Source organism: Leopardus geoffroyi, chromosome C1 (genome assembly GCF_018350155.1).
Source record: "Leopardus geoffroyi isolate Oge1 chromosome C1, O.geoffroyi_Oge1_pat1.0, whole genome shotgun sequence".
Taxonomy (NCBI): Eukaryota; Metazoa; Chordata; class Mammalia; order Carnivora; family Felidae; genus Leopardus; species Leopardus geoffroyi.
In genome coordinates, this window is record NC_059328.1 from 131,050,503 (window position 1) to 131,067,872 (window position 17,370).

Genomic DNA, 17,370 nt, shown 5'->3' on the forward strand with positions numbered 1-17,370 from the left:
AATATATGAAACACCTTTCTAACAGCTGTTTTAATGTTCTGGTGTACTAATTTTATTACCTCTGTTATTTTCTCATTATAGGTATTATTTTCTTGCTGCTTTACATGCCTTTATATTTATTTATATTTTTCCACATATGTTTTCTTTAATTCCCTCTCTCTCTTTCTGTCTCTCTCTGTTTCTTTGTCTTACTCTCCCTATACATATAAGTGATATCTTGGCCTGTGGTTTTCTAACCTATTCATTTTTAATAGCACCCAATCCTAATTTAAGCCAAGACTCGCATATATGTTCCCTCAAATGTTTTATTTAAAGCAGAAAAAAAAATTCCTTATTATCTTACTTTTCTGTTTTGTTTGTTTATTTTACTGGTAGATTTTTTTTGAATTACACTTTTTACTGAAAATATAGGGGTTTAAGGATTACAGATATATGTAGGATCTCATTTCTGTTGGCCAAGCCCTTTTCTCCTCTCCCTACATGATGATCAATACTCACAGTCTTAGGTTCCTGGTATTATCATATGTCTATAAGATAGCTGTGGTTTATTTTTTGTATATCACCTTGATTTCAACTTTATTTTCGTCTTTGCTTTCTTTGAATCTTTAGCCTATGAGAGCTCTTATACATTTAAAGATATGTTTGTCAAAATTTATTCTGCACTTGTAGATGTTTAATAGTACATACTTTTCTAACATCGAAGATGCCATATTGCCAGAACAATTCTAAATAACAGTTTCAAAGTTAACATTTTCAATTATTCCTTCAAATATAATTTGCATTATTTTCTTTCATGAATCTAGAGCATAAAAATTAGCAAGAACTTATCATTCTTATTGTTAAACTCTTCTTCCCAAAGCACTGATGAAACCAATGTATCTCAATTTTTGTGGTATGAAATAATTGATTTTATTGTTCTTCTTTTCCACTGATTAAATTGAGTATTTCCTCTGAAATTTTGAAAACAAATCTTATGTTGGGTATGCAGATATTTTGTTGTTTTTCTAACATTCAAATACATTACCACATTTTTTAAATGTTTCTTGTGATGTCATGCCATTTTTTAGACAAAACAAATGACAAATAATAAATGTTTGAACAACATATTAAAGAAAATGAGTGTTTAAGTGACATTTGATACTAACTGAGAAATAGGGAAGTGAGTTGATCAGAATAATATTGGTAAGCCTAGAAATGAGTTTTTAACAGAAAGCAAATTTAGCAGTGCCAACTCTGAATATGATATGATTTGACATTATAATTATTCACCTTATGTTCTTTGTACTAATTCTTTATATTTAGTAAGTAAGCTTGTCTTTATGTTTTGGCTTCCTATGTGACTTCCTGCAAGAAAATAAGTTGGTCAAAGAAACCATAAATCTTGTCTGCTTAGCAGTTACATTTCTTTTTGTAAGTTATTAAATTAGCATTCAATTTTGCATTAGTTTTTATGAGCTTGGCTAATATGAGATCATCTGGGAAAGATTGAAAAACCTAAAAATGAAACCTGAAATATTGTGAACACATAGACTGGGATGCTATATATATTACCTGTTAGTCAACCATCCCTAAATTACTCCTGTGCCTTAGTTATCTATGTAATAATTTATTTCTCCCATTATCTGTTTAATAATACAACTATCCATTCATCCATGCATCCATCCATCCATGCATCCATCCATCTGCCCCTTTGTCTATTCATTAAATGAACACTTATTAAGTATCCTCCCTATATGCAGCTCTGTCCTATTTGCTAGTAATAAGGGACAAATAATTATCTCCTACTATCCTTCTTTATGAGAAAGATTTTTAGAACATGTAAGCATAATCACGTGTTATAAGAAAAATATAGAAAAATTTGTTGTATTCAATGGAATCACAAAGTAGAGAATGATCAATTCTACTTAGCGTACCTTGTAGTACAAAAAAAAAAAAAAAAAGAGGAAACAAATCTTTGTATTCTTTCAAAATCATTACTTCTTTTCGCTCTCTCTGAAATTATACCTGTGGTTATGAGAAGGTATGAACTGATCCTGTAAATATTTTTAAAAATGGGAAATATTTAAACAAGTAAAAATTAAATGAATAAAAGTAAGTAAAATTTAAAATGTTGCACCACAATAGCAATACATTTTGAAACGGTTCTTCATTTCATAAGTATATGTTGAATACCAATGATGTCTAAGACACACTTTTAGTCACTGAATTTTGTGACTAAAAATGAGGCATTCATAGTTTTGAACCGGACTATTTTTTCAATATGTTGTAGGTTATTATTTATAAGGCTTTGAATTTCTCATGTTAAATTTTAAATTATTGGAATCAAAAATTTTAAATTTGATAGACTTATCCTCTATGAGTCAATTTAGAAACAACTGTAGTTTATCATATAGATCAAGAAGAACTTTAAAACTGTTTCATAGTACTTTCACCAAAAAAGGCACATCTGTGTTTAACAATTGACTTTTAATATTTAAAACATATATATGTGTGTGTGTGTGTATATATATATATATATATATATATATATAATACAGATCTATTTATTTCTGTATCTATCTACCTATCTATTCATCTATATTTCTCTATCCATCAAAAAATTTACTTTTAAAAATATGAAGGAAAAATATTTGTTTTTGACCATGCATTAAAAATTTTGGATGTTTATTTACTTTATTTAAGATTACTGAGAAACTATATTATGTCATCCAATTACAGTACAGAAATGTACTTACCACTCTTGCAGTTTTGACTGTAGTGGCTGATACTTAACAGTCAAACAGTAGTTGATGGTTTAAAAGTATTTACTAAGTTGACTGGCCCAAATCCTATGCACATTCTCAAATAAGTTTATTAAGTTAGATAGAACGAAAAGTGTATGTTTAAAGTGTGGCCATCCAAAAATCACAAAGTTCAAGGATTTAAAATTCATTTAAACTTATTGAAGATTCCTTATGTGTAAGGCATGGTGTTAGGTAATGTATATAAGGACATATAAACCTTGTTTCATGGAGAATCAAATATGATAAGCCTGATAAATACAAATGACAGAACCAAGAGGTATGAGACAAAGGGATAGTACAGATGAGGGAGCGATTAACTGTTCTTGAGACCAGACAGTTTTTGCAGAAGAAGACTTGCTTGAAATGGGCTTTTGATTATAAGTAGAAATTTTTCAGGTAAATGGGGATGGTGAAAAACAGGTGTTGACAACAGAAAAATGTAGAATAGCCATTCAGGAAACCATATGTAGTTCAATAACCTGGAGTACAAAATGCAGATTTACAGCAGGAGGGGGTAGATGAGTCTGGAATGTAGACATGATCTGATTCTACAGGATTCTGTGACCCGTGCTAATACTTTCTTTCATCCTGTGGATATCGGCAAGCCACTGAGAAATAGTTAAAGCTAGAAATTGAGGTAAAAACAGTCACACAAGCACACACCTCACACACACTACTTGTCGCCTTAAAAAATATATTATTTAAGGGGCGCTTGGGTGGCTCAGTTGGTTAAACGTATGACTCTTGATTTCAGCTCAGGTCATGATCTCACAGTTTGTGAGTTTGAGCCCTGTGATAGTATGGAGCCTGCTTGGGATTCTCTCTCTTTCTCTCTCTGCCCTTCCCCAACTTGTGCTCGTTCTCTCTCTCTCTCTCTCTCTCTCTCAAAATAAATAAATAAAAATCTAAAAAATACATTATTTAATTTGTATTTCCAAAAGAAAAAAAAAAACAACTGAATCTTCTCAAAGACATAAATTTTATTTTTAGAAATCACCATAGGGATTTTCTAGACCAATTTCCACATTGTGCAGAGAAAGAAATTGTGCTTCTTCAAAACTAAATGAGATTTGTAAGGTCTTAGCACTGACCAGATAAAGATCTGGACTAGAATACAGGTTTCCCCAATTAATTGTCTAGAGTTATTTTGGAATTCAAAATCATTGTGATTTGGAAAGATTTTTGCAAAATACCAACCCTGGGTACTGATTGGTCCCAACCATCATTGCCCTCCAATAGCTCTTATCTTAGGTTTTATTAATACAGGCTTTTAGGCTTTTTGTCTTTCAGATGAAAACTTAGCAAATGTTTTGTTAATAGGAGTAGCATTTGGTTTTTTATATGGCTTTCTAAAGTCTGGATCTGATTGAAAACAAAATGAATGTCTCTGAATATCTATCCCTCAACCCCAGCATGGAAGTGCACATACAGAATAACTGTGTTGGCAAAGGCCCAAGATTGGAACAGAAGGAGATGCCAAAGGTCTGATGACAGAGTCAAGGTTTTTGGCTTATCTGTGAAGGAAAATTAACACATGGGCTTTAAATGAAAAATACCTCATCTCCATGCAAAATGCAGCAACATTAATTATAAGAGTAAGGTCTATTCATATCTTATTTCTGAAGAAGGTGGGCTATTTTTCATTCTGGATGCACTGATTGTTATTCAATAACCTTGTTGGATTTTGCCCTTAACTGCATTTATCAACTATGAGAGTTGCTCAGAAAATTAGTTTATAAGGTTAATTATCAACACATTATGCAGAATGCAGAAAATTTGGTGATGGTTTTTATATTATGCTGGCATGTAAAAGAATATTTCAAAGGGCTTAGCGCTGATTGTGACATGATATTTCCTTAATTATGAATGGCTGTTCTATATGTATGCTCCCCACACAAGGTATTTGCCAAGATTTAATTTGTTTTAAGTCAAAATTTTTCAACTGCAAAAAATCAAGATCAAATGTGTTTATTTGATAGGGGAAAACACTAATATTTAATATTTTAAGTTACCATTTTTAAAGCTTATTTTTATTTATTTTGAGAGAAAGAGAGTGAGTGGGGTTGGGACACAGAGAGAGAGAGAGAGAGGGAGAGGGAGATAGAATCCCAAGCAGGCTCTGTGATGGCAACACAGAGCCTGATGCATGACTCAAACTCACAAACCATGAGGTCATGTCCTGAGCTGAAATCAAGAGTCAGACACACAGAGCCCTGGGGTGGCTCAGTCAAGCATCCAACTCTTGATTTCAGGCTCAGGTCATGATTTCAGGGTGCATAAGTTCGAGCCCCACATCAGGTTCTGTGCTGGTAGTGTGGAGCCTTCTTGAGATTCTCTTTCTCTGCCCCTCCCCACTTGTTTGTTCTCCCTCCCTCTCTCTCTCTTAAAAAAAATAAATAAACTTTACAAAAATAAAAGAAATAGGGGCATCTGGATGACTCAGTCAGTTAAGTTGCTGACTAGGGCTCAGGTCATGTTCTTGCTCTTTGTGAGCCCCACATCAGGCTCTGCACTGACAGCTCAGAGCCTGGAGCCTAGTTTGGATTCTGTGTCTCCCTCTCAGCTCACACTCTGTCCCTACCCAGCTCCACTCTGTCTTTCTCTCCCTCAAAAATATCTAAAAAATTTTTTTAAATAAAATAAATTTTAGCATACAATTGGGTTCTATTTTTTTAATTGTATATAGTTGTGTCATTATTGCCAAAATCAAGGTATGGAATAATTATATCACTGTAAAAAGTTCCCTTAAACATATTTGCATTTGTCCCTCTCTTTCAATACAAAGTCCTAGATGACCACTACCCTATTTTCTGTCGCTATAATTATGCCTTTTAGAGAATTTCATGCAAATTTAATAATATGGTATATTGTTTACTACGTTTGACTTTATCCACTTAGCATAATGAGTTTAAAATTTATCCATATTGTATACATCAATATTTTGTTCTTCTTACAGTTGAGCAGTATTGTATATATGGATATAAAGCAATTTGCTTATATATTTGCCAGCCTGTGGACATCCGGGTAGTTTACAGTTTGGGGCTATTAAGCATAATGATACTGAGCATTTACCTGACATCTTTCAGGAAATAAGTCTTTGGGCGAACATGCATTATCAATTCTGTTGGGAAAATTCCTGAGAAAGGGGTTGTGAAGTCCTGTAATGGATGTGTGTTTAACTATATAAGATCCTGGTATTACTGATTTCTAAAGAGAATGGGCCACTTTTCATTCACTCCAACAGTACCTAAGAATTCGGTTACTATACATCCTCAACAACACTTGGTGTTATTAAATTTAGCCAATTATGATAGAGGTGTAATCCTTTTATTGTGCTTTAATTTGCATTTCTCTAGTGAAAAGTGGTGTTTAACTAGTTATTTTAATTCCACTTGTTATTCATATATCTTCTTTGTGAAATGTCTGTTCATCTTTTGCCTGTTTTTTCCTTTTTTTTTTTTTTTTAATTTCACTGGGTTATTTTTTTAACATTACATTATAAAAGTTCTTTATATATTTCGGATCGGATACAGGCCCATCACTTACTTATATTCAGTGTACACATTTTCGATAAGTCTGTCTCTTCTCATTTTTTTTAACTGTGTCTTTTAAAGGGTTTTAATCTGGATAGATACCATGACTATAATTTTATCATTTTTTTCTTTCATATTTTGTACTTTGTGGGTCCTGCTCAATTTCTTTTTCCTAATTTACCACCACAAGGATTTTCTTCTATGCTTTCTTCTAGGTGTATAATGGTTTTAGCTCTTTTCTTTAAGCTTATGATCAACTTCATGTAATTTTTATGTATGATTTGAGGTATAGGTCAAGGTTCATTATTTTTTTTCTCTCCTTACAGATATTTAGCACTATTTATTGAAAAGAATATACATTCCCCATTGTATTGCTTTGTCAACTTTGTCAAAATACATTTGATTGTGTTAAGTGTGAGTCTATTTCTGTGGACTCCATTTTGTTCCATTGGTATTGATGTCTATCATTATGTGAATATAGTAATGTAGCTTCACAGTAAATTTTGGAATCAGGTAGTAAAGTCCTCCAATCCTGTTCTTCATTTTCAGGAATGACTAGGTTTATATATTATTTAATTTTAATCCTAACAACATACTCTGCTGTAACGTTATTGCTATTCCATTTTACACACAAGGAAACTAAAGCAGAGAAATTATATACTTAGATGTCTGAACCAAATTTGAACATTGACAGGATGACTCCAAAATCCATACTTTTAACCATTATGCAGCTCTGTCTCCCTGAATGTGAACAATATGATATTGGAGCTTATGTATGAACACAAGAGACCAAAAGACAGTGAAGGCCAAGGTCTGTATCTGTAGAGTGCGCATGTGTGTGTATACATATGTGTATACACACACACACATATGCAAATTCAGAACAAGAACTTTTCCTATTATTGAGAAAAAGAGCATTGCCTCATTAGCCTCCTAGATTAAACTTCACAATTTGTGCTCAATTTCAATGTTCTCATTGTCCTTCCTGATAAAGATGGGCCTAAATCCTAAATTTTATTTCCACATAGGCAGTGTTTTAAACTTTTATTCAGTGCTTATGACCTCTTTAAAGTGCCTGAATAGCTACAAATTTATACCATAATATCGGTTTGAATATTTACTTAATACAATGATCAAAATTTTATTATGAAACAACTGTGTGCCTGACCCAATATGAGAGTCATAAGGTAACAGTCATAGGCTGTGGTGGAGGAGAGTAACAAACTTTAATTTTAAAAATTCAGAGGGTTTATCTTTTTTATATAATTATGGTATGAAAAAAAAATACCTTATGTGCCTAAAATAAAAGGTAACTAACTCTGCCTGGGCTCTTAGACAATATATCCAAGAGTAGTTTTACCAGGTACACGAGGGGAAGGAATGATATTGCAGAACACGGTGCCACCCAAGAATGTGGCTTTGTATGTACCTAAAGCAGAGATGCATGTGTTCAATCACTTGATAAGGGTATAGGTATTAGAAATATATTCTCTAGATCCAGGAATTAGTATATAGTTACATTATTTGAGTACTTACCAAAATCACAAAATGGAATAGGAAATAATCATTTTCTGGGGCCAAATGCTAAAATGGAGTTGGTAATATGTATGCTCCTATAGATAAAATCTTATGAATTTTCTTCCCAATATTCGAGCTGTTTCCTAAAGAATTAATAGAAACATTCTCGACTGGAAAAGGGAAAGTGAAAATTTTAGTCATATACAAAATCTGAACCCAGGAAAGAGGTTGTCCCAGGCATGGAGCCCACTTCAGTGACACACCTTGACATCCATATGCAGAGGCAAAGCGAGGAGGGAAACAGAAATGCACCTTTGCAGTAATCCATGCAGGAAGTGTTGAGGGTCTGTCTATACTAGCAGTGCAACTGGAAAGACATTTCTGAGGTAGAATCAGTGGGATATAGTAATAATTTGAAGAGAACAGATGTTTGAATTTTTCAAATCATAATTCTCCTTGCAGCATAAACATGTTTAAAAAAGAAAAAAAACTGCATCAAATGGGCTTTTAAGGACAGCACTTCTTTATTTTTAGCACTTAGTTTAATGTTAGGGAAAAGCTCATGAGAACCATAGGATGGGAGAGAGAGTGGATGGTTTTCCCAGTCCTGTGTTTCATGATGAATAAAGGCCCATCTGGTCCCAGCACCCTCATCTCTACCTCCAAAGGAATGTCCAACAATGTATTCATGAGTTCTAACTTTAGTGTGTGAGGAACCTGTCACCTTCAAACTGGCAGACAGACCACCATGAGATGAGTTGGTCATGTATTTTAAAAAACACAGCATCTTTCAATCTTGAGAAAAAAGTGATAGTGTGAATAAGACCATATGCTTTTTCTCTGAATGCAGTTATTACAGGCTCTAGTTAATATCCCCTAGTCCTAGATATAAACTAATAAAGATCTATAGCCTCAGCATGTGCTGAGAAACTTCCTAAAGGTGTAACTAACTATCTGAATCAGGAAGCAGGAAACTGCCTTAGCCCTCTCTGCTCAGTATGATGAAATTAAACAATTATCCTATGTGTGAAATGATCTTTTAGGGTGTACATGTGTTTCTGAATGATGAGTTGAAAAATAAAGGAAAGGAAAAACAGTCGTTCAACTGGTTAATGTCTCTACATGATACCAGGCTATTATTTTGATGTCACTGGCACTCAATTACCTGGGCTGACTAGTTGTTATGGTATTGCCTAGACATATCTTAAAGATGGTTATTGAGTCTCAAAATAGAAATATACATAATAGAAAAAAATCCACCAAAGATTGCATGTCCAAATATTGGGATAAGATGATTTGCATTTTGAAAACGAGCCATTTTCAGCCACATGGTATCAACAGAGAAGTTTAGAATTGTAAAAAAGAAAAAAAATCAGCAACATCTGGCTATTTAGCACTGTTATCGTCATTCCGCTTTCTTGTGATCTTGAAAATGTTCTTAAATTTTCTGTACTTCAATTTCCTCATTTGGTACCCGAATATTATACTTCAAAATGTCTTACTAAGATAAAATACATTTATTTGGATTGTGCTGATCCTTTAGCAAGAAAAAAAAAAGTGAATTGATTTTTTTCCCTAGTTCTTCCTTTTGTAACTAATAGAAGTTAGATATATAATTTTCTGGGAAGAGAGGGAAATCCCTGCCTGGTTTATTCAGCACTGATTCTGGCCACAATTGTTCTGACTGATGCTTTTGGGGAGAAGGAAAGATGCACGAAAGTGCTGTTTTGGAAAAAATAGAGCTGTCTGGTATATAAGAAGAGAAAGCTGAAATGTGAATGGTGATTAAAAAGTAGCTTAGCCAGAACGCAGCTCTCAGCTTCACTTGATGACTGAGAAGCCACCATTAGGGATATTCCCACAAATTAGAGGACAGAATCATAAAAGTAGCCTTCATCAAATAAAAACGATCACCCGATATAGGTCACCATTGATATCCTTGAACATCAACACATACTAACTCATAAGAACTAGAACTCATTTGGCAGAGAACACAAATTCTTTCCAACCCTCTTACCTTTCTCCGTCCTCAGAAGCTCCTTTCATATACTCAGGGTTTGTTTGTGTTAGAAAAAAAAAAAAAAAAAAGAATCTTTGCTTGCAACCTCTTCATATCTCAAGCTATTGCACTCTCATCCCTCTGCCTTTTTCTACCTTTCTAATCACACCTTCATTTCTTACCAACTTTTATTTTTTTTAATGTTTATTTTTGAGAAAGAGAGAGAGAGGAGGGGAGGGGCAGAGAGGGGGACAGTGGATCTGAAGTGGGGTCTGTGCTGGCAGCAGAGACCTGGATCTTGCAAACCAGGAGATCATGACCTGAGCTGAAGTCCCACACTTAATGACTGAATCACCCAGGTGCCCCTTTATAACTTTTGTTTGTTTATTTATTTATTTTGAGAGAGAGAGAGAGAGTGAGAGAGAGAGAATCCCAAGCAAGCTCCACACTGTCAGTGCAGAGCCTGACCCAGGGCTTGATCTCACAAACCATGAGATGATGCCCTGAGCCAAAATCAAAATCAAGAGTTCGATTAAACCAACTGAGCCACCCAGGTACCCCTTAACAACTTTTAATCTGGTTTCTGATTGTACAAGTCTACTGAAATATAGCCACTAATATCCTCCTTTCTAAGTCTTACATCTTTCATTTATATTTCATTTTCTCTACCAGCTTGGTAGCACTTAGCATTTTAAATATTCCTCTTTACTTGAAATTAATCTCTTTTTGCCTCCATGGCCCTCAACATGGCTATTCTCCTTCTACTTCTCTGGATCATCTTTCTGTCTCTTTGAGTAGTTTTGCCTTCTCCTGACGCCTAAACTAAGCATTTCCCGAATCAGATATCTGTCCGTTTGACATTTGAAGATTAGGGTTAACTTTTACAAGATAGATTCTCTCTACACTGGCAGCTGCAAGTTTCATAGAAACTGGAGACACTGAATACTTAAGGGCAATCAATCCTGGAAGAGGGCTGCGAGGTAAGTTCAGGGCAACGACTCCACCAAGGTGCATAGTTAGAACCATATACATGCTCACTGGCTTGAACTTCTGTCCCTAGTAATACCAGTGGAGCAGTTAAAATCCCCACAAACACAAATATTGGAGTGATGGAACAGAATTCTACTAGACTTACAACTGTATCCTCAAGACTCAGACCTCTGTTTTGTGATCACCCCAGAGGGAGGGAGCCCAGGTATTTCCTCAGCCAATGAGTGCTCAGATGCTAGATTAGGCTTGGAGCCAAGGTTCCACCATATCACACTGTTTGGACCTCAGTCCCTGATCATGCCACAGAAATGCTGGCATCTCCCCAGTCAAGGAGCTTAGAAGCACCCACAACCAACAGCCAGGGTCCCTCTCCAGGAGTCTACTGCCCAGCCTGTTCAGACTTCTGTGTGCTGCCACAAAATGCAAGAAGACCCAGAGCCCTGCACACCTGTTTCTACTCTCATTTCAGGGAGTTTTCTCCTCTGATGCTGTTCCAGAAGGCTGCTGTGTTTGCTTCCTGATAATTCACATTTGCTTGATCCGTAGCGTTTTTTCCTCAAGGAACTCATCCACTCTCATGGACTTCCTCTATTTACACTGGCTTCAAGGGCAGAAAATGATTTATGAAATCTTGTGTCTCCACTCTTTAGCATGACAGCTGATACAGGTAACAGTTTATCCCTAAATGCAATAAGCAGGCAGCAGAAGTCATGGGAATTTTTTGAGTAGATGAGTGAGAAACATTGTTTGAGGAGTTTTATTAGAAATTCATTTTCCCGTCAAAAATACCTCCTTTGTTGACTTCCTCTTTGTAAAGAATGCAATAATTGTCTCTCATCCAAACCCAATACCTTGGGGTCATTTCTGAATCTTCTATCTGTTTCCATGTTGGCAACAGAGGGATTAGGCTATATAATGCTAGCTATAAATTTTGATTGTTTTACATTGTCCTTTCTCACTGGACATCATCCAGACTTTGGGCAAGAGCCCAGCTGCCACACAGCTACCTGACAGTATTATTAAACCTCCTGTTGTTATTATACTTTTCTTTCCTATATGTCTTGTCTCCTCATCTAAACTAACAGCTCTTTAAGGGAAATGACCTTATTTTAACCACAGTAACTAGAGCAGTTTTGTGCATAACTGCTGCTTAAGAAATACTGGTTGATTTTGATTAGATGATAGTGCGAGGGCAAGCACCCTTCAGTTATGTAAGAGAATAAAAACACGAGGGGGAAGGGAGGGTATGGAGGAGTGAAAAGAAATCAGGAGGTGTTCAAAGATGTGTCATCTATTTCGCAGTTTTTTATTGGAATGAGATCTTCTTAAAGAGCCTACATACCGCTCTGACCAATTGTCCTGAAAGCATATCAATAGCTCTCCCGCAGACAGCTGACACCTTCTAGCCAAATGACAATCTGCTCTCTAACCAAACCTAGGAAACGTTCTGCTTTTTCAGTTGCGGAGAGTCACAGAAGATTTAGACATGGGTATATTTACCACATTCCCTGATACATATAAAATTGCTTTAAAGAACTCTCTGGACAGAATAAAAAAGGAGAGCACCCCAGACAGGATAAAGAGGCGCATGTTTTCCTGGAGGGCTACACCTCTTACAAATGTCTGCCCTTGTTTGCAGAGTTCAGGACAGCATTACTGGATTTCCCCATCTGAAACCAATGCCATCCATCTACATACTGGCAAGTGTCTAGAGAGGCAGAGCCCAAGGAGTCAGCTTGCAGGTTAAATGGGAATTGAATACCCAAGTTACCTGGGTCTTGGGAGCAAGATATTTTCACATGTATTCATCAAGTGGATGCTTGTTCTCTAAGCAATTTTGTTTTGTAAACTTGCTGGGAAATTTATTGGAATTATACAAAAAATTTATCCAAAAAAGGCCTGGAGTCACTTGTGAAGATTGCAGTGTTACCACACGTGTATGAGCCTCTGCTCCCAAATCTGTATGTATGGAAATAAAGTTCAGTACATAGAAATAGCATTGCATCATTTTAGCTTCTTTTGTCTTACCTCAAATTTCCAAGGCGCTGTTTTGTTTGTCTCTCCAGATGTATGTATGGTTGTTTAATGTGAGTTTATAGCTCACACACACATACACACACACACACATGCTTTTAATGGTGATTTCCAGAACTCTCCTTTCTAAAACCTTTGAGCGGATTTATATCATCTACAGACAAATCTGAGAAGATTAGAACCCCATAAAAGGAACCCATGAACTAAACCTCCTCCCCACCTCTCTGGCTTCATCGGCAACTACACTTTTTTGGTACCATTTATTCTATAAATCGAATTTTATAGTTTTCTCAAATGCTTGGCCATCACACACAGACATGCCTTTGCACTTACTTTTGCCTCTGCCTGGAATACTTCATACTTTTTGTGTGAATAATAAAATGGCAAAATCAAAGATACTTAGAATTAGGAAGATTCCTGGTCTTTATTCTGAAAGGCAGAAAGAGGAAGAGAAAAGGTACAGACTCGGGCTCCCCCTACGTTATGGAGGAAACTTTTACTTCACCACTTTCCTCCGTGCAAGTTCTTAAGCTTCTTGAATCTAGTTTTTCATCTGTAAAAAAACAGATAATAATATATATGTCATATGATTGTTACAAGGATAAGATCAGGTCATATGAAATGTTATAAGCAAAGTAACTACTAGTTTTTGTTTTCATTTCAGACCATCAATTATATGGCTTTCTGATTTTCTTCCCAGCTAAGGCTTTTATAATTCTGTCAGTGTTATTTTTTTCTTTAAGATTGTCAGAGAGCTGTCCCCAGGAAGCATCAATCTTCTATATATTTACTTTTGGAATTTGTCATGAGGAGGTTTGTCTAAATTAAGATTATTCATTATTAAAAGAAAATGTCATCCAGTTTAGCTGAAGAGCTTTAGCAAACATGTAAAGAGTAAGGGTAGAGGTATTTTAAGAATTTAGAGACCTCAGTACAATTCTATTTTGTAGGAAGGAGAAAATCTTTGGACAGCCCCTTTCTCTACCTTTTCTTCCAAGATAACAAGATCCCTTCTCCTTACTTTTCTATGGTCTCTTCTTTAGTGTTTTCTTGATAGATAAATTTCTTCCACCAAGTTTGTAATTTCTGCTGTACCATGACTTTAGCTCCTCAGCATCTCTACTTGGTGTAACTTACAAATCTGGTTTCTAACGACATAGAACGTGGTCCCTTAGTTCCAATACTTATTAGCTGGATAAAGTATTCTTGTTCCAGCCTATTCTGTTCAGGGATTAAGGTTAACTGGTACGATATGGTCTCCGATGAACACTGCACATCACAGAAGCAGGATTGTAGATGATGATTAAGGGTGAAGCTAATATCCCTCCCTACTAAAGAGGGATGTTCAAACCTTACTAGGATCGAGACTGCCTGAAACCCTAATGAAGCTTCAAGATCTATCGGACTCTGGCTGGCCAAGGGACAGGGTAGAGAATAGATCCCAGGATTGACCTCAGCTTTCAGATTCCAAAAAATTTCCTATCCTATTTGGCTTCCAGTCCACTATCCAGAAAGCTTCTTTCTATATACAATCATCCCCCTTTATCTCATTTAAGTTTATCTGAGTTGCCTGAAGCTTTTGGTCAGAGCAAGGAGAATAAGGATATAGAGCAAGTGTGGAGCACTTGTAGAGCAGTTTGCCCCCCAGATTTTATCTACAGCTCTCGAAGAGGTAAGTGAAACTGTAAGTGACATATTCACCTGGTTGTGAGGAGCATTGTGGTTGTCTTTCCAACACTTCTTTCACCTCCCTCCCACCTCATTATGTATACCCATGTAAGGAAGGTACACTGATCCACTCCAGCAACTGGGTGGATGAGATCAGATTTTTTTAAAAACCACAAACCACAGTTAGTGCTTTAGGAAATCTATTTCTAAGCCAACCAGCATTGGTATTCCTTTGGATACAGGGGTTGTCTGAGAATAAGTATTGCACAAAACTTGGTCAATGGGACAAAAATGTGGAATTTTATTTTTAAAAAATGCTTTTCTGACAGATTTAATAGAAATATAGATCACTTTTGCCTTGGACAAGAAAACGTATAAATCAAATTTCACTGTCCATCTTATTATTTTAAGGAAGAGAGTGTTTGTATGAACCTGTTATTATGGAAAAGAGATAAGATACATCAACAGAAAGTGGGTTTTGACACCACTGACCACCAAAATGGAACAAACCTAAAACTCTTCCTACCTTTATACTTTTAAAGTAAATGAGTCAATAGGTTGTATCTATTATTTAAATTATTTGCAGCAATAGTTTTTTTACTCCCATTGAAAAACATCCAAACTGATACCGTGGCTTCAGAATAAAAAAGCAGTTGTTGGCTTACACAACTGAGATTTTCCAAAGTATTCTATCTTCAAGCATGACGGGATATAAGAACTCAAATGATTACATCAGGATTTATTTTGTCTCCGTTGAGTCTCTCTTTTGCTTAGCTGGGTTCATTTTCTGGTTTCATGAATAGACCCTGGAAACTCAGTAGATTGCTATTGATTTTGTAAATTCTTAGTCTCAAGTCCCATGGAAAAGACAATGTCATGGGACATTGCCCAGAATTCCTAGGCAATGCCTCATTATTTCCTGTTTACTCTGATTGCATCTTGTACCTCTCACTGTACAATCAGAGCAAATAGGAAGATATACTGCTCAAAAGGCTGCCTCTGAAGCACAGTGTAGAGTGAACTTCCTCAGCCGAACATGGTAAGTGTAAAGTAAGGGGAAGGAGAAGTTCTCCAGAGGAAAACTGGATTTGGTGATCAGAAGAAGAGTGGATGAACTCTGGAAAGGAAAAAAAAATCTACTAAAGGTACCGTCACGTCGAATTAAGCTACATTAAAATATAAATAAACCTTGAAGTTTGATAATGGTAGCTTCAACATTGAAAATCAAGGTTCATATTCATATTAGTGAATTACAGCTCAACTTGTACTAGAACTCAGGCCCTTAAATGTAAGAAAGAGGTGATATGTCAGGAAAAAAAGTAGTTTAAGTATTTCAGTCAGGTTTCTTATGCAGAGTCACTCTGGGACTATTACCTCACTGAAAGGAGGGTAACATTTTGCTCCTTGGATTCTTGAAGGAGAAAAGAAAAAGGTGTTTATGTTTAACAAACAATAAAAAAAACACACACACAACATAATAATCTAGGGAGAAAGTCTATTCAAATGCATCACAGTGTATCTCTGTGAAGGCCCTTTCTCTGTTTCTGGGCATATCTACATTCTAATTAATTTAACTGTTAACATTTTTGTTATATTTATTCAGTTTTGAGAGAGAGAGAGTACGAGTAGGGGAGGGGCAGAGAGAGAGGGAGACACAGAATCCAAAGCAGTCTCCAGTCTCCGAGCTGTCCCCACAGAGCCCGATGCGGGGCTCGAACCCACAAACTATGAGATCATGACCTGAGCTGAAGTCGTACACTTAACAGACTGAGCCACCCAGGCTCCCCATAATTCATTTAATTGTTAGATTATTATTTGGATTTCTGCTGCTGCCTGATAGTCATCAGAAATGAAGGAAGTTGCCTTGATCCTACAAGAACATTTTCTTCACAGGAAGAGTTAAATAAGTCAACGACTTACACCTGGCTTGTAGAGCATCTGAAATTCTGACTCTCATCTTTATTAAAAAGGCACAAAGAGGAAGAGGAATGTGTATATGGCTTATTCTTTTCCATGGTAAACAGTCACATTTCACTGAAACTCCTTCCAATGAAAAGTAACTGGTCTTTTAATAACAACAGGCAAAGGAAAGAAGGAAAGTAGTTGTACAATGACTGCGGGTTCAATAGCTTACATTCAGAGAGGAACAAGGAGCAAAAATGAAATATTTCTCAGAGTTCAAGGGCTTCAAGAGCCAGAGAGACAGATTTTGAAACCATGGGGCTTGGCCTTTGGCTTCCAGAGACATTGCTTAGTGTTTCTTTTCTTCATCTGACACTGTCAGAAAGTATTCTCAGTGTTTTGCAAGCTACTCACACGTTGGAGTCCCACAGAAGTTTGGGAAGTATCATAAAAGTGGTGATAATGCACACTTTTTTCTTATAGAATAGGCCAGGGGTTCTATTTTAAATCTTCTTTAATATGAAATGAACATAAGAAATTCTCAGATAGGAACTCTAGGCAGAACAGAGAAAATCCAACATATGACATAGTATTTTGTCCCAACAGAGGAGTCATATAGCTTTGATGTATTATTTCCAAAGCAGTAATTTTTTGTCACTAATTTTCCATTAGTGGAACTATTCAGGGAGCTGTGGTTACAAGCAGAAAGAACACATTTCTCAGATTATTGACTTTATCTGTAAATTATGTGAAAAAAAAAGAGTCATGCATCAATAAGGTAGATGTGGAAGGTGACAGAGAAAAAGAAAAAATATAAGATGGTACGAATTTCTGACCAGTCATTGTGAACAAAATCTTTTCTTTCTATATCCATTCATTAATTATTCGTGAAATATTTCTGAATATTTCCTATGAGCCAAATGCAACATTACTCATTTACTTA

At 35.8% G+C, this 17,370-nt stretch overlaps 1 long non-coding RNA gene across 1 annotated transcript in view; it reads right to left on the reverse strand.

Annotated features, from left to right (window-relative positions):
• Nucleotides 1-13,280: 13,280 nt before the first annotated feature.
• Nucleotides 13,281-17,370, reverse strand: part of LOC123596746 — a 76,725-nt gene continuing 72,635 nt past the window's right edge. Inside the window, exon 6 of the long non-coding RNA XR_006711846.1 lies at nt 13,281-13,410. This is a non-coding gene — a long non-coding RNA (uncharacterized LOC123596746). The remainder of the gene's footprint in view (nt 13,411-17,370) is intronic.